The sequence below is a fragment of the Pseudorasbora parva genome, chromosome 5 (assembly GCF_024679245.1).
Source record: "Pseudorasbora parva isolate DD20220531a chromosome 5, ASM2467924v1, whole genome shotgun sequence".
Taxonomy (NCBI): Eukaryota; Metazoa; Chordata; class Actinopteri; order Cypriniformes; family Gobionidae; genus Pseudorasbora; species Pseudorasbora parva.
This window is the reverse complement of record NC_090176.1, coordinates 27,513,100-27,532,217: the sequence shown is the minus strand read 5'-3', so window position 1 is coordinate 27,532,217 and position 19,118 is coordinate 27,513,100. Positions and strand designations below refer to the sequence as shown.

At 38.9% G+C, this 19,118-nt stretch overlaps 1 protein-coding gene across 3 annotated transcripts in view; it reads right to left on the bottom strand.

The window, feature by feature from the left end:
- The window catches only part of LOC137075321 (diacylglycerol kinase beta-like), a 154,076-nt gene that overhangs the window by 122,463 nt on the left and 12,495 nt on the right, over positions 1-19,118 (bottom strand). For 2 of the 3 annotated variants that reach the window (XM_067443715.1, XM_067443717.1), the window contains exon 1: positions 2,924-3,245. The exons of the other annotated variant lie outside the window; for it this stretch is intronic. The gene's annotated coding sequence lies outside the window, so the exon portion shown is untranslated. Of the gene's footprint in view, positions 1-2,923; positions 3,246-19,118 lie in introns of those variants that run through there. 3 annotated transcript variants of the gene reach the window in all.

Genomic DNA, 19,118 nt, shown 5'->3' with positions numbered 1-19,118 from the left:
ATATATATACACAAATGCGAGAGATGCAATAAATTATCTTTGTAAAAAAAAACAAGTATTTTGACATTTCTGTCCCCCTCACTTATAAAAAGATGGCTACGCCCCTGTAAATATCTATCCATGTACAGTAGGGCCCACAAACCCACGGCCCAGCCCTTTTATAATTTATGGCCTCAAAGAATTCCTGCAGAAGGAATAGTAGAAGATAGGAGCAATTACAGTAACTCCTAACAAAAAACTGAATATTGTGCTTATAATGTGATGCATTTACATGATATGCTAGTTTTCCTTTACTCACATCAAAAACAACTCGATGACTCTAAGTGCGAGCTACCACAAAGCAATTATTTACGATGTTCACAAACATAATTACTTACAGCTGCATTTACCACTTAAGTGTGCGACTGTACAGAGATTTTGCATAATATCCTTAATGGTCCAAAACAATGTAATGACTGATGAAAAAGTAAGGGAAGAGAATTTGACATGCACTGTTGAAATAAAGCCATGCTAAATGCAATGCATTTAACAGGCAATCTCAAAACACAAATTTCCCATTATTTAGGCATGAAAAGTTTCAAAACGTTTAATGCTGGAGACTATCCCTCATTACGCTATATAGGGAAAATTATTCTTTATTTTTAAACAAAAAAAATGGTATCATGCAACATCCAATTATCTATCTACATGCTTCGCCACTCTTGAATATCTAAGCAGGTTTAACTTTCTTTCTTTTTTTGCTTGTACATGACGTAAAGCGGAAGAACATAGAATAGAGAATAAACGTAGCTTTTTACCATTCCTTAAGTGACTCTCTGAGCTGAAAAAACATGAGCAATCTTTTCCTCTTCTTTCCCCCCCCCACCCTCTCTCTTCTCCTGGGGCCTGCATGCTCAAGAAATCCTGGGAGTATTTACAGAGAGGTTGGATGTCATGGCAACAGGAGGGTTTGGTTCGAAATTGCAATGCAATGACATGGAAAAGCCAGGCAAAACCTACTCTGATTCCCAGCTAAGGGAAACCTACTGCCCTTAAATCCAGTCTGAATGTCTGTTAATGTAACTGAACATCAGCAAACAAAAGGAGTGGAAAAGAGCTACATTATCTTTTTTACATGATTATGTAAAATTATTTATGTATGATGTTTTTTTTTGTTTAAAATAAACATTTGTGTGTGTGTGTGTGTGTGTGTGTGTGTGTGTGCGTGTGTGTGTGTGTGTGTGTGTGTGTGTGTGTGTGTGTGTGTGTTTGTGTGTGTGCGTGTGCGCATGTGTTTATATTCTAAATATAACATATTTCAATTAATTTCTGAATGCAGATTTTTTAAATAACATTATTATTATTTAATACATTAATGTATAACAATTATTATATGAAATAAATTTAATTATATTATACAGATAAAATATTGAATGAAATGAATATTCTGCAATTCTTTGTATTATTATTTATATAAAAAGGAAGAATATTAAAATATCTAATAATATATAAAATCAATTATATTCATACTAAATATACTATATTTATTATTACTACTAGAAATATTACTACTATTATCATTGTTGATGTTGTTACAGGAACAATAATGTATATATGGACAGTAACTTCAAGTAGATACTTGGAAATAGGAAGCAGAAAGAGATGTACTAACGTACTGAAACCAACCACAACTGTTGTAAATAAAACAACATGCATGCTCCCTTTCTATTTATTTTATTAAAAGTTTGCCTCAACATAGAGCGTCAAAGTCTCTCATACTGTATACTTCAAGTGAGGACACCAGGACAAAACACTGTGCTTCTCTACTAGACAGAAACATATTCATCTACCCAAGAGCGACATAGTAAAGATGAGACAAGCCAAAGGAAACAGTATGATCAGTAAGTGTTTATTCAGGCTCTCTTTTATCGTGGACTACATTAAGATACTCAGTAGCTGACTGCTGACTGACCTTGGGTAGTGTGTCATGAGCAATCTTTTCTTTTTCTTTATATTTCTACTGTTATCTTTTTATAATGACTGAGAGCAAGTTCAATTACTGAGCAAAACGTTGCAAACATGCATACAAATATTCTGCAAGGCCTCTCTGAGGACTGAAAACATGAATTGCGTCCTCAAGCAGCTATAGCGGAAAAGCTTAAAGCTTCTACCCATGAAAACACACACACACACACACACACACACACACACACACACACACACACACACACACACACACACACACACTGCTCAAGCTGTTCCTGCTTCAGAGATCCTGTTGAGACATGAAGACCCAGTGCCTTTGCTGATTACATGATGAGCCTTAATTAAGCAAGCTGATTGGAGATTTACCAGCAGCTCATGACCACATGATAGCACAGGTTTGTGAAGAGAATGAATCATCGCACACATCAAAATTGATTGCATTCCCTCACAACAGAGATTGCGGGCTGCCCCAGGGTATCACAGAAGATGCCAAACAAACCCGGTCAAATAGTCGAGCTGTATTTTCCCCATATCAACAGAATCCATCAACAAGCCATCTATCCATCATCCAGCGGCATTGATCTCTGAGCTGAGTATCTGCACTCAGCTCTGACATGGCAGACAAACTATGACAATGTACACCATAACAAAAGCGTTAAGCAGGCAACATCCTGCACGTGAACTCTACAAAGCACAGGAAACAGCTACAATCATCTCCTGGTGGTGCAACTAAGACAAAACCAGCAATTAATTTAGACTCGCAAGTTTAAAAGTCTTGACTAATGTGCACATTTTGGTGGGATATTTCTGATCTGCAGGCAGAAGTCAGAGCCACTGAGAACAGGCACCGTGAGAGAAAAACGAGGGTCATCGGCAGACAGCACAGGGAACACACGCGAGAGAGCAGAGAGCAGAGAACAGATGTGTGTGAGAGACAGAAGGACAAATCTTACCCTACCTCTGTTTGTTTAGGTGTCCATCAAATCCTGCCTGATATGAGTGCTGTCACGGTCAGCGGACAGACGGGCTCACGAACAAAATGCTACAGGCAGCAGAGCTCAGGCAGTTCTGGAACCAGCTCAGTCAGCGGCAGAAACATCCCTCCCCTCCTGCATGAATTAATTAAACCTTCTCTCGTCCTCTCTCTCTTTCCCTGCCTCTTGTGATTATCCTTTAGCGTTGCATGCGACGCACTCCTTTGGCTGTGGCGGATGAAAATGTCCCTGCACTTTCTTCTCTGACAGCCTGTTTACAGAGCGCTCTGCTGTCGCTCTGTTTCTCTCTCGCTCTGCACACACTCTCTCATCAACAGTGCAATATCAAAGTGCATCTCATAGGACCAGCCCTCCCCCTTGCGAACATCCCTAACCACCACAGTCAGTGCCCCTCTACAGCCTTTTACAAACCCTGCTATACAACAGAACTGGTAAGAGTAACACTTTACAATAAGGTTAACATGAACTAAAAATGTTAAATAATTCTATAGCATTTATTAATTTTAGTTCATTATTAAAAATAAGAAGTATTTGTTAACATTAGTTAATGCACTGTGGACTAGCATGAACTAACATGTTTTTTTTTTTATAAACTAATATTACCAAAGATGAGTAAATACTGTAACAAATGTAGGCTACTGCTCATTGTTAGTTCAGGTTAGTTATACATTAACTAATGTTAACAAATGAGACATTATTGTAAAGTGTCACAACAGAATCTAAAACCATTTATACTAGGTGATAAAGCCTTTCTATTTGGACATAAAAGAAAACTGAATAATGCCCAGAATTCTGAATCATGATCTTTAAATTGTGGCTGTAAAATAGCTTTAAAGGACATTAAAATGCATTAAATTGATTAAAAGTGACAGAGTTGTTGTTGTTTTTTTTAATAAATGTTGTTCTTTTGAACTATTATATTCATCATCCTGAAAAAAAAATATCACAGCACATATTCCACAGAAATATTAGGCAGGTCAACTCTTTGCAACATTTATAATTAGAAATGTCACTGGAGCACCAGCAAATGAAAATGATTCCTGAAGGATCATGTGACACTGAAGAGTGAAGACTGCCATAATGATGCCGAAAATTCAGCTTTGCTATCACAGTAATAAATTACATTTTAAATTATATTCAAATCGGAAACTGTTGTTTTCTTTAAAGGTGCACTACATAGTATTTTTGCAGTAGCATATCCAAAAAATAACCAAAAATATGTTCAAAGTTAAGTTCTTACAATATTCCAAATGTTTCCAACTATTTATAAATTGTGAGAAAATTGCTATTTTAACCAAGGAGCCAGGACGTCTGAGGGAGTCGTATTGCGTTACCCTCGGTTTACGTTTTATTTCTGCAGAAACGCTTTACTCTTAGCAGTGTGCAACAAGTGTCACGAACGCACAGAGTAACGTCATAACATCATTGTAAACACACTTAAATGTATCTAATATGATAAACAGAGCTGTGTTACCTTATACTCATGACCAGAAAAGCGGAAATGGCACCAGCGATTGTGTCCCGTCCCGTCATAATAAAAGTCCCAGTGCTCTGGTGCTCGCAAGGCATGTGTTGCTCAACAATCGCTCCAACGGCCTTGCTCAGCTCCACAACGCTCTGTCCTGCTCTGCTACACACCACAGTAACATTATAATCGCATTCATTAACATGAGTCCTATCCTGATTCTTTTCCACCGGCTATGAGACCACATGTATACGATTCTGCCCTCAAACTTGGCGTCATCAAAACAGACGGACAAATTACATAGTGCAGCTTTAAGTATTTTTAATGAAATAAATGTTGCCTTCAGAAGCTTAAGGGTGCATAATCAAATAATAATGCATAAAATGTTCTCACTGCCAGGGCTGTGAAAAAAACAAAACGTCATTTTGTTCTTGCAGCCCTGGTTTGGGAGTTCTCGCAGCTTGTTTCCGACACATCACCTTAGCAGAAAATGTTTCTTGTGGGTTAACACATGTTGCTGTGGCCAGGTCTCTGAGGACTCCCCAGAAGTTCGGCATATGGGAGCTCTAGCCATGTCATTCATTCATGTCATGTCATTCATTATCTATCTAGCCAATCATTTTTCCTCATCTGTAGTATATAAGTTCTGTTCCCACCCATTACTACGTTGGCAGATACTGATGCAGGCGTTCACCACCACCCTCTCCACCAACACCAGGTTGGTCCCTGAACATACATCAAGGGCTAGCTCCACCCCTGCCTTCATCTTCAGGCAGGAAATGAAAGCTTTACCATAAGTTCAGCTGGGAAGACTCAATTACTACGTCACTTATTGCCTTCACTCTAATCCAATGATATTCTCATGTATAAAAACTTTGTACTTACACGTTTGAGTTCGCAGATACTGAAGCAACGATTCCCCCCATCCTCCCCGCCATCACCAGGATGGCCCTGTCCATCCCTCCCGGGGGGTCGGCTGTGCCCCTGCCCTCGTCTTCAGGCAGGAATTGCAGATCCGATACCCTCAGATTATGCACTACAGACGGGGTTTACGCAAAATGACTTTGTACATTATTAGCTTGCTGAGGTATTAATAAATGTACTTTTGTGTAAATATTTCTCCAGAGTCTTTCCCAGGGCTGGACTGAGACACAATTTCAGGCCGGAAGATCCTACACCCATCCAGGCCAATATGCACCCAAAATGAAATGTAGAAACACAGACAACCCTATTTTTTTTTACCTAAATAATTAAAGGCTTTATCTCAAACGGTACCCTCACTTCCCCTTTCCTTTTCTTAATTTTCTTAAATATCTCTGTCTCCATCTAATTTAATATAAATCAAAGTATTATATTTAAGACAAAATGTTGTTTTTATGTTTTTAAGTTAAAAATTGTTTTATAAAATATCCCAAATTTAGCAACACTATATTGCCTACAATATGGGAAAGATTTTCTCTGCCTGGCTGAATCTGATGAGTGATCACTGCACCACAGCGAGTGCTAGGATGATTATCTTCACCTTCTTTTGATTAAAAAAAGGGGGGAACGTTTTAAGACTCAGACTAATTCCCTGATCAGTGCCTTTCCTACCAAACTAGTTAGCTGATTGAGACGCACCCATATTTTTTTGTTTTTTTTTTGTACTAAATACAGTACATACCACAGAGACGGACGTCCTGCTGTTGCTGTTCCTCCTGTTCAATTTATTTCCGCCTCAGATTTGATTCTGGATCATCTGTATTAGCTGAGATAGCCATGGGTTTCTCCACGCTTGAGGACGTCACCGCTTTGTTCGCGATCGTCATTTTTTAGCTCCGCCCACTCGATACGCCTCCAGGCGCTCGTTTTTTTCCGGAAAGACTCGGTACAGCCAGTGGTGGGCTGTCAGGGCCATCAGGGCCTTCTCTGCTGGCCCTGTCAAAATCATATATATATATATATATATATATATATATATATATATATATATATATATATATATATATATATATATATATATATATATATAGTTACGATTATATTTCGGATTAGAGAAGAATGTATTTATTTTTGGTGTATTTTCCATATGTCATCATCTAAACGCATCACAGCCCCGAGGACCAGCACTAGTAGAATAGCTTGCCTTCCATTAAAGCAGCTATTTTCCATTGGACCATAGCTTTGACTGACGTGGGTCATTAGCCTATCAAATTTTGATGTGTAGTGATAGAACGGCCCAGAGGCCCAGCGATGTGTTGGTGTGCTACCCCCTGCTGATGTCATCAGCCGTCTGAACTTTTCGCGGGTTGTGAGAATTCTGTGTGAAATAAACTATGGCCGCCGCAGATGACGGGCTGCGTGCGAATGATCAATCCTGATGTCAAGCCGGTAATGTTAGCTAACAAGCTGGGTTTTTTCTGTTTCTTTGGATGTTCTGTTGGTCCGTATTTTTGTTTGTTTAAGAGTATTTGTGCCAGCTGATTTTGATTCTTTTCACCATTTGCCTAAACGGTGACACGTGAGTGTAGTATCATCAATAAATAGTCAAATTGCCTTTTTGTCTCGCGTGTACTTTTTGCTTGCCCCCTTCCCAACCAACACTATGAAAGCAAAGTTTGTAGTAGTATTGCGAACAGTCAGTGCTTTATTTCATTTTGTATCTGTGTGTGTGGACACAAATGTGTATTATGACACAGGTATTTCAAGGAGAGGGTGAAATATGAGGACATTGGCCATGTCCCCACTTTTCAAAATGCTTATAAATCATACAGGATGAGTTTTTTTAGAAAGTAAAAATGCAGAATGTTTCCTGTGATGGGTAGGTTTAGGGGCAGTGGCAGTGTAGGGGGATAGAAAATACGGTTTGTACAGTATAAAAACCATTGCGCCTATGGAATGTCCCCATATGTCACAAAAACAAGCGTGTGTGTGTTGTTATGACGACAGCGTGGGGCTTGTTGATCGTGTGTGTGTGTGTGTGTGTGTGTGTGTTGTTATGGCGTGGGGCGTGTTGATCGTTAGTGAAGGCCCTGACTGAAACCCCGCGGTACGCTACTGGGTACAGCCTATATTTCTTTTATAAATATAATAAAATTAAAGACTTTTCGGAGATATGAAGGATGCAATACTACTCTATTGACATGAGATTGACTGAAACTTATGCAATATGCGAACACATTGCTTTTGGAACATTTCTTCATTTTTATTCAAAGTAAGTGCCTTTCCGAAGTGATGGGAAAAGCATTGTCCTTTTGTTGTCTGGACTATTGCTCCTCCCTGTTCACAGTACCTATCAATATTACATAATGTGAATATTTGTCTGCTTTACACTAAATAATATTAATCTCTTTTAGCGATAGTAGGTAGGGGTGCTAAGTTACCACTAACGTTCGCCAGCAGTTTAATACTAATTTAACACAGAAAAAAGAACTGTATTTACAGATAAAACTGACCTTCCCTTGAAGCCCTGAACAGGTCAGTAAGTTTACAACGTTTTGCTGCTTCTTCTTTGAGTGCCTTCTTTTTCTTTGCCCTTTCCCTCTCTGCTTGACCTGCCGCTTTCTCCATCATCGGGTGCTGCCCGCGCGTTTGGCTGAGGCAAGTCGGTCAAGACCAGACTAAAGCCCCTTTCACACTGCGATTCCGGCAAATACACGGATAATGCGACCCGGTCCATTCTCACTGCCAGCGAAATACCGTAATATGTGCGCTTTCACACACAACACTTAACGGTCCCGGGTCGAGTTGACACGTGACATCCTGATGTGACGTATAATGGCGAGCGATCTCAGCTTCAGCGCGGATAGTAAGGAGCTCCGTGGTCTCGACTTGTGTCCAGTTTGCGCTCATTTCTGCTTGTTTAATTTTAGTTTCTTTTGTATACGAACACTCTCTGCGTTTAAAACACAGACTAGCTCTTCTGGCACTGCAGGGTTGTATTATTGAAAAAACAAGCTCTAGTCGCACGATAACTACGCACACGTTGCGGCATTAGTTTCGGCTTTTGTTCACACAGCGCTCGTCCCGGGTCGAATCCTATGGTCGAATCCCGCAATGTTACTAGGTCCCCGACCCGGGTCGAATTCGGTAATCAATCCCGGGACGTGGTTGCTTTCACACAGAAGGCGACTCGGCAATGAATGTTCCGGGAATATTGCGGGTCCGACGTGCAATGTGAAAGGGGCTTAACAGATTCGTGATTTATTTGTTTTTATTATTAATAATAATTTTATTGAATGCCGAATTCGAAAATTATTACTTTAGTAAAAGCAATAATATAAAATAAGAATTATTTAAATAAATAAATAAACCCTCGCCATGGCAGCAGGCCAAATTAGTTGCCAGGCGGGCAAGTCCGGGCCTGGTCTTTCCTGTAGAACTGCAAGCATCCTAACCTCCGGAATTTGGACTATGGACGGTCATGGGGCTTACGCCAAATAACTTTATAATTTAATTCATTTAATACTACTTGTATAAAAACTGTAAATAAATCTTATTCAAATGTTTTCTTGCCTCCTGAGTCTTTTGGGTAGAACTGCTTTTCTTGTGAAGTATGGAATGATTTGGCCAGAACGAACTTGTTCTTGCCACTTCGAGAAAACTTGCGTAGAGTGTACTAAGATTTTGTTCACTTTGTATATTGCACATTTATTTTTCAAAGAAATTAGTTTGAAATCAAAATTGTAGACCCCTGTAGTACTCCAATATAACCCAATTAGCTTGAATCCTATTTAATATTTTGATACAAGTGTTTCTGTTTTACAATGCAATACTTAAGAGCTCATGATGCTTTCTGAAATCAGAGGATGACTGCAGACTATTTGAAAAAGAGACCATTGAAGACCCATGAAATCTTAATGAGCGTTGTGGCTTTACTCCATGTCTGTTGGCTTTGAGGTCATGTTCAATGTCCCATCCACTAATACCATCAGCAAACAGCAAATAATGGTTTATGATGCTAAAATAACCAAGCTAACAACTGAAAAAGTGCCACTTACAAACTTCCTGTTCCAAAAGAAAATACACATTGACACAGAAAAAGACAACAGTGCTTGTTGAACAATTTCAAGGGAGCTATAAGAACATAACACAAACGATAAAATAGGGCTGCATGATTAATCAGAATTGAACCACAATTGCAATTTGGCTTATTTACAATTATGAAAGCATAAAGGCTGCGATTTTTATGGAATAAATAGACGCTCAGCATGTCAATAAAGAGCGGCTCTGTGATCAGCAGTAAACGCTGCTCTGTCTAAAAGCTCTGTGAGCTTGAGTCGCTTATAACGTGCGTTTGAAAAAAACTAAAAACGTCCACATTTAAAACAGGTTTTAACTCACTTCATATCATCAGTCGATTGTTTGATATTTATTTTTTGTGAGCTGATGTGGCTTATCACAGAATGAGGCAGACAATTAATTAATTTATAGTATTCTATACAGTGATGAAGTCTATGTCGTTTAGCACTGCATAATATTCTTTATTATTATTAAAATACCCGAGAAGCTTGAAGAACTCAAATACACCATATATTGTGTGTTTATTGTCTTCATGTTTAATCAAGTGTCTATCTTCTTTTTATTCAGCTACACAGCACTAGCTTCACATTAGGAATTTCCTGAAAACGCCATTTTATATTTTTTCTCTCTGAGGCAAATGTGGCGATTCTGCTCGAAGGCACCCTCTGGCCTCCAGTATGAATTAAACATGAGTGTTTAGTGCCAGGCAGTGCTCACTCCATCCTATTTTAGGTAAAATAATAAGAAAAATAATACTTCTTTAAATAAATGTATAGGACAATCCGTATGTTTTTCCCCACAATAGATGCATAAGAGGCTCATATTTGATATTAAAGACATAGACTCGTTCTTGATTTTGCATACCTCCTGCCAAAAATTAAGAAACTGATATCACAGATTTTTATAATATTTCTAGTGATTTTTAGTCAAGGCTGCCTGCATGTTAAAAGGTAACCCTGCAGTTTTTTGTAAAATAATTTTCTGTAAAATATAAATATTATTATTATTATTATTATTATTATATTGTTATATATATATATATATATATATATATATATATATATATATATATATATATATATATATATATATATATATATATATATATATATATATATATATATATATATATTTATTCTTAATATTTATTATAATAGTTCAAAAGAATTACATCTTTTATTTTTATTAATGAAAACATTATTATAATAGTAATATACCTTACTGTGTTAAATATTATTATATATTTTTACCAATATATTGGTCATAATATAAGCACAAAATGTATACACACACACACACACACACACACACTTGCAAATCACAAGTTTAACCAGAATAATCACAATTAGATATTTTCCCCAAATCGTGCAGCCTTAATATAAAACAGTAAAAAAAGACAATATAACAACAGTAGTTGGAAAGGAGAGTAACAAAGCTTTTATCCACATAAATCTGAGCAGAGAGAAAATATGCATTTAATATATCTAAAAATCTTGATGCACATTTAAGAATAATAGTGAGAAATTCAATGGATTTTTTTTAATGTCAGATCAGGATGATATAATTGTCCCTCAAAGGGCGATGGGATGAGGCTGGTGCTTATCAACCGAATAGGGAATTAAGCTGTAGAATCATCGCTCCATCACTTAATTTGAGAAGCAGACAAAGGGACAGAAATAGAGCGAGAGTGCTCCTCCCCTGCTCCTATGATCAAAAGCAGACTGTTTTTGTCTGGCCTGACTTTCACCTAGGTATGCCATATCCTTTTTTTTTAAAAGAGCAATCACGAATTTGCTCTAAAATACCTTTTTAGGTAAGTGGTAAGGGCATGAGCTGATCCCAAAGCCTCCGGCCTTCTGCAGTTTAAGGACAGATCACACTCTTGCCATAGACAAAAAAGAAGACAAAATGATAAGGCCGTGATTATTTCAGAATGGTAAGCTGGCTTTCTTGTACATTTAGAAATCAGTGTTTAGTAAATGTATAGGAGCGTTAACTTGAGGAGACATCTGCGTGTTCAGTGTGTTGAAGGAACCAGAGAAGAAACACACCATCTACATGCTTGGAAATAAGCAACAGCACAGAAGTACCATAAAACAAAACAAAAAAGTGTGGTGAAATTACATGGTGAAATACACACAACATGTTTAAAAAGGTAGGAGAAATGCAACAAGGAGAGGAAAATGTAGTTCTACAGGGCTGCGAAACGTCTGTTATTTCTCTCTGTCTTCCTATGCTGCTGTCTCCTTTTCTAGGGGGACTTTCCCTTTTTCTGTCAGAGATGTAGGCGTTGCCTTATGCCAGCAGAGCATATGCTTTCACTTCCTGTCCCTATCTTACAGTCCTCTTTGTTTGAAGATATGAGCCAACACTTTTATGAACCAACATGTATTTGATTATGAATGAAAAAGATCTTATATGTGCTTCGTAATGAATTGTAATTGTTCTCATCCTAATATTCACCTTGATATACATAAAATCTGTAGAATTTATTGTGTGGTTTACTATCCATCCATCCATTCATCCATCCATCCATCCATAAGATATTCCCAAAAGTGTTGGGACACCCCTCCAAGCCATTGAATTTAGGTGTTCCAGTACCTTCCATGGTCACAGATATATAGAATCAAGCAATCTTGGCATGCAGACTGCTTCTACAAACATTATTGAAAGAAATGATCGCTCTCAGGAGCTCAATAAATTCAAGCATGGTACCGTGATAGGTTGCCATCTGTGCAATAAGTCAATATGTGAAATTACCTCACTACACTAAATATTCCATGGTCAACTGTTAGTGTTATTATAACAAAGTGGAAGCAATTGGGAGCAACAGCAACTCAGACACGAAATGGTAGGGCATGTAAAATCACAGAGAAGAGTCAGCACATGCTGAGGCGAACAGTGCACAGAAGTCACCAGCTTCTGCAGAGTCAATAGCTACAGATCTCCAAACTTTGTGTGGCCATCAGATTAGCTGAATATCAGTGCGAATAGAACTCCATGGAATGGGTTTCCATGGCCAAGCAGCTTCATCCAAGCCTTACATCACCAAGTGCAATGCAAAGTGTCAGTGTAGTGGTTCTCTGGAGTGACCAATCACGCTTCTTTGTCTGACAATCTGATGGACGGGTCTGGGATTGGCAGTTGCCAGGACAATGATACTTGCCTGACTGCATTGTGCCCAGTTTAAAGTTTGGTGGAGGAGGGGCAATGGCATGGGGTTGTTTTTCAGGGGTTGGGCTTGGCCAGTTATTTCCAGTGAAAGGAACTCTTAATGCCTTAGCATACCAAGACATTTTGGACAATTTCATTCTCCCAGCTTTGAGGGAACAGTTTGGGGATGGCCCCTTCCTGTTCAAACATGACTGTGCACCACTGCACAAAGCAAGGTCCATAAAGACGTAGATGTGCAAGTTTGGTGTGGAACTTGCCTGCACAGAGTCCTGACCTCAACTTTATAGAACGCCTTTGGAATGAATTACAGCTTAGGTCTGTCTGTCTGTCTGTCTGTCTGTCTGTCTGTCTGTCTGTCTGTCTGTCTGTCTGTCTGTCTGTCTGTCTGTCTGTCTATCTATCTATCTATCTATCTATCTATCTATCTATCTATCTATCTATCTATCTATCTATCTATCTATCTATCTATCTATCTATCTATCTATCTATCTATCTATCTTTCTGCAGTAACAGGCACTCGGTTGAAACTGACAGTGTGACAGAGTCTGTACAGATTCTATGTGGAAGACAGCGGGACAGACCCTCACATAGTGTCCAGAAAGACAAGAGAGACCCTGGGGGGTGGGATTCACGTGCTATTTTTATCATCCGGCTGTCCCATCTCCCCAGTGAGCGGAAACGCTGTCCTTCACTCCTAACCTCAGAGCCCACTGGGACAGGTCACCCCCTTCCTATCATGAGTGAGAGCACCATGGGGAAAAGTCCCTTTCTCACCTTACGTTTTTCCCTCATTTACTGTGCAACGGCGCATGAACTAGACAGCCTGCAGTACAGCCATGGCCAAAAGTATTGGCAGTGAGATAAATGTTGTGTTTTGAGTTCATTTAATTTGCTGCTTCAGTTGTTGTGGTGTTGATTTATATTGCACCTAAGATGCATTTAAAATAATTGCAAAAAGCTTAAAATTTCACTTTAGACATAACCAACTGTGTTTATGTAAACCTTGTGTGTATTTGACAGTATTAGCACAACAAGACTCGAAAATCAGGCACTGTTTGACAGGCTTTAAGCGCCTGTAGGCTTCGAGGGTTTGCGCTCAGAAAAGCCCATGTTAAACCAGTGGATCAGCATGCGAAAGAAATGTTTAACTGGCAAGGCTTTAACGCACATGCAAATGATGACCTTTTGTGAATGTGTTTTTTGTGAAAGTCTCATGTGAGTATTACTCTACCACTGTGTTAATGTGATGTGCATGTATGTCGTGTTGTCCGGTATGTTGAGGCGGAGGCACCAGAACTGCAACTGATACAATGCACTGTAGCACAATACTACGATATTTCTTCAAAAGCAGATTGTAGAGACATTTTAATCATTTTGCAACTTCAGTGTAGTGAGTTATTACAACTTTAGCAACAGAGTGGTGAGTTCCGACCAAGCGGCAACCTCCCCCAGTTTCTCTTGAAGCCAACATGGAAGTGACTTAAACTGCAATTCTACAATCTGCAATCCTGGCCACTAGGGAAATTCCTTGACTGGCCCAAAAGGGAGCAGAATCTTATTGTGCCCCATGTTAAAATGCCCAACTTTACAGCAGAAAAAAAAAAAAATTTACAAGCTGGTACAAATTGTGATTTTGGTATATACGGCCAATTTTGCCCTGCATGACAACTGAGGGGGGTGAACTCATATAAAGCCTTAAAGTTCTGCAAAATTAAGGCCATGGCCATTTTGAGTGACAAGTGGATTGTTGTTTGTCTGCTGTCTGTTAGTCATCACGTCAACTAAGCTCCAGCCGTGTCCCACCTCTGCCCATTTTCTGTTATAAGGGAGTGATGTGCTGACAAGAAGGCAACGTTGAAGCTTGGAACATACTCTGCAAGAACAAAGAAATTAGTTTATTTTCTCAAGGTGGCAAGAACAAGAACAAAGTTCGTTCTGGCCAGTAAATTCTATACTTCACGAGAAAAGCAGGTGCCGATCATCTGCGTTTCTCTGCATTAACTACGCCCACTTTAAATGTATGACCAAAAACACAATATTTCTCGGACACCCGCAAGAAAAAAGTTCTGCTCAAGCGATGTGTCAAGAACAAGCTGCAAGAACTCCCAAACCAGGGCGAACAAAATGAAGTCATTTTGTTCTCGCAGCCCTAGGAGTGAGAATTTTTTCTCTGTTCTTGCTGAGAATGTTGTAGCCTTGACTTTGACACTTCAAAAGAACCCTATGGGTGCTCATCAAGAACCTTGCTCTTCAGAACCCTATGGGTGACGTCATGGACACTAAGTCCATATTTTTTCTGTGGTTCCAACAGACGTGGTTGCATCAGAGCCAAATAGCGCATTTCAAAATAAAATATTTTTATTCGACAAGGCAGCTAATCGGTCGATCAGTCGGTCATTGTGTTAGCAATGGGGTCAGAAATAGCAAACCTCCAAAGAAAGACATGTAGCCATCATCATTTTGAATCAAAATGGCCTCACATGCAAGGAAATTGCTGAAAAGTATATTGCATTTTGAAAAAAACATTTAAAGGATCATGAATGAGAGAGGTTCATCTGCTTTAGGATGTCCCAGAGTGTCCCGCAAGCGCCAGTACTGTCTCCTACTGAGGAGTCAGCTATATAATCATGTCACCATCAGTCCAGAGCTTGCTCAATATCTGTATCAGGTGGGTGTAAGTGCATCTGCACGCACAGTGAGGCAAAGAATTTTTGACAATGACCTTGTGTCAAGAAGGGCAGCAAAGAAGCCACTTCTTTCTTAGAAAACCCTCAAGGACATACTGAAATTCTGTAGGAAGTAAAAGAATTTAACAGTAATAGACTGGTGCAAGTTATTTTCTCTGATGAAGCCTCTTCCTACTGTTTGGGACATATGGAAAATTGACTGACCATAGAAGAAAAGGTGAACAATACCATGTGTCATGTAGGGCTGTCAATGAATATTCTAAATTCGAATATATATTCAAATAGTTTTTAAAAAACTAATTTCGAAGGTGAAAATTAATATTTGAATTTTAAAAAAAGAAAAAAGAAAAAAAATGCCACGGTAGTAGAGGCGTGGCTGTCTGCTTTGCGTGAGCGCGTGCATGGGGGTTCAGGGACAGGTCACAGGAGTCACTGGTGAAAGTTGACGCATCTTGAAGATGGCAGAAAGTGCAGAGCCCAACTGGACCGCAGCAGAGAAAGAGATACTCCAAAATCTAAAAAGCCATGTCTGGAAGTACTTTGGATTTTGGTCGGTAGGAGGTAAAATTGTTGAGCCGCAAGATAAAGTTATATGCAAGCTATGTAATTGTATGTTAACATTAAACAGAAACACTTAAGTGTAGGCTACTGTACTGACTGAAGAAATATTGCATGAATAAAGGATAAATGCACTGCTTTCACTGGTGTGATTATTTACTGTTTCATGTCAAGGAAAAGTTTCATGTTTAGCACAGCACAGCTCGCTCGGAGCTGTGCTGTAAAACTTCAATTAATATGAATAATACTTGTTTCAATCATTGAATGAAGCCTGCTATATTTGGGACAAGAGTCGCGAGTCTCGCGACTTTAAATTGCTTGCACAAAACTCTTGATCAGCACTCAAAGCTTGTTCATTTAAAGTTAAATTGTTATCCGCAAAATGCGCAACCAGATGTTCGAATAGTTTGAATATTCGTGTTTGTTTTAGACTGAATATTTTTGAGCAATTTTGACAGCCCTAGTGTCCTGTGTTGTGCCCTCAGTGAAGTATCCTGAGGCAATCTATTGTGTGTGTGTTTTTTTAATCCAAGGGAGTGGACCCTCTCACAGTTCTGCCCAAAACACTGCCATGAATAAAGAATGGTATCAAAATGACTTGAGTAACTTCTCCAAAAGATCCAGGAGCAATTTGGTGATGATCCGTGCATTTTCCAGCAGATGGAGTACCATGTCACAAGGCAAGAGTGATAATGAAGTAGCTCAGAGATCATTAAATTGAAATAACCGACTCCCCGTATCTTAATGTCATAAATAACCTGTGGTCAATCCTCCAAAGGTGAGTCGACAAGCAGAAGTCCACAAATTGTGATAAACTCAGAGCACTAATTAGGCAAGAACTGATCTCCATCAGTCAGAATTTGGCCCAGTGATGATATCCAGCATACTGGAATGGATTATGTTATAAAGAGGTTGTAAAGAAGCACTGTCAATACTCTAAATATTTACTCTTTGCATTTATTGAATATTTTTGCCAAAACAAGCCTTTAAAACTTATGAAATGCTTATCATTGTTTTCCAGTATACCACAGATACATGTGAATATATCTACAAATACTGAAGCAGGAAACTGCAAAAACACAAAATGAGTCACTGCCAATACTTTTGTCCACAGCTGTAGTACCTTGCAGTATAAACAAGACTGTTCAGGCTTTCCTTCTATTGCATGTCACTTATCAAGAACTGCCTTGTTGCACATCTTTTAGAGCAACATTATAGGCTTACATAATTACTATGAACGAGTGTGTAGGAGGAGTGTGATTTGTAAGACATGCATGCAATGAAGCTTACAATCCCAGTGAACCAGAAGTAGCAAGTGAGTTTTCTTAAAGGCCCACTGAAGTGCTTTGGAACACGCCGCATTATTCAATGTGTTGATGTGATTTCCCTGAAATGGCTCCAGCTGTTAGCAGATCCTCCCCTTTTTTGAAACAGCCAATGGCGTTTCGTTAATATACAGTTTGACTAGAGCTTTTCTGTTTGGTAAAGCCAGTTTCCTCTAACCGTTTATCATCATAAAAACTCCTCCATATTGCCTTCAAATGCTTCATTAATTCTGTGCAGAATTCAAATGGGTCCGATAAGTTTGTTGTCTATGCCGACTTGCGCATATGATCTGTGCTGCGTCTGTAGACTAAATTTAGACCAAAGCCGTTGGTGTGTGGGTGTGTTCGCGCTACCGCCATGAGTGAAACCAGACTTCATTCGCCTCAACTGAAAGCATATTTACACTTAATCGTTTCCTATTGCAAATATAGTGTACTATGTGCCTTTCACCATGTAGAAATTAGTAAATGTGTGAACAAATTACCGATTTCAGCCGCAGCTTTAGCAGTGTAGGAGGCGGGCTTTAGATTCTAGAGAGCATTTTGATTGGACAGAAGATTTGACGAGAAAGTGAAGTCTGCGATGATGTCACCAAAATCTGAGATTAATTTTAACGAAAGTGAGAGACTGTAAGTTTTGAATGCTTATATCTCCTAAATGCAAATTTTGTCATAGTTTTGGAACACACCAGCTTATTCATAACTTTTAAGGCTAACACAGTCATACTAAAAGCTAAACAAATTCAATTTTGATTTCAGTGGGCCTTTAAAGGTGCCCTAGAATGAAAAATTGAATTAACCTTGCCATAGTGAAATAATAAGAGTTCAGTACATGGGCATAACATACTGTGAGTCTCAAACATCATTGCCTCCTACTTCGTACGTAAATCTCCGTAATCCAAAACACCACAAAAAAAAGTGATTCTCAACATAAGGCCAACCGTGACACAAGAGTTGGGGATCATTTATATTCACGCCCCCCAACATTTGCATCTGTCCAAACATGTTCATTGTCAGGCGGAACTGACATCACGGAGCCAAATCATCAGGACTGCAGCGTCACTCAAGGATAGCAAAAACGGCAACTCTCATGACACATATGTCATGTTTAGGCTGTGCAGAGGACTGTTGTCATATGTCAATAGTCATGGTTGAGGTTTATTATAATCAGATACCTCAACAAATTGTTCGTCCCATATCAAGCAAGCTTTGCTCAGCGTCTTAAGGGGCAACTGTATTCCTGCAAGCAGTAAGTAGTGATTTATCCACTTATTGACTAGCTGTTTAAACAATTTCTGATTAAATTGAAAGTTTCTTAGAGAGACTGCATTGTCTAGATAACGCAAGATGCTAGTACAGTAACAATAGAAAACACCAAGTACCATACAAAACTAAATAGTGTGTCTAATGACAAAGGTTAATATTATTTTGTATTACAAAATACAACCGTAGATACTTTGCTTAAAGATGGTTCACTCCATCCTTCTAGCAAACGTCACCTGTTCCACCATACAAGTTAAAACGAGAGTCATTTGACAAAGCTATTCATTTAGTAAAAATATAAGGATGTAATTAAACCCAGACCGACTGAATGACACTTTAAGCAAAACATCGCAAATGAAGATTGATAAAAGGCAGCTTACTTGTTAATTGGTGTTTACAGGTCACCCGTGCGCGAAAGAGAGCTTGCATGCATATGGTTGCCAGATTGGACATGTTTAAGTAAAACACTGGATGTGTTCTTTTCACTAAAAAGCTCTGTTTGCTTTAACTTAAATAACTGAAATCTGCAACCGCACAAACGCGAGTTCTTTCTGGCACACGGATGATCTGAAAACACCAATAAACAAGTAAGCTGCATTTGATCAATCTCCATTTGAGATGTTTTTGCTTAAAGTGTCATTCAGTCTGTCTGTGTTCTGTCAGGACGGTCAGAACTCACGAGGCG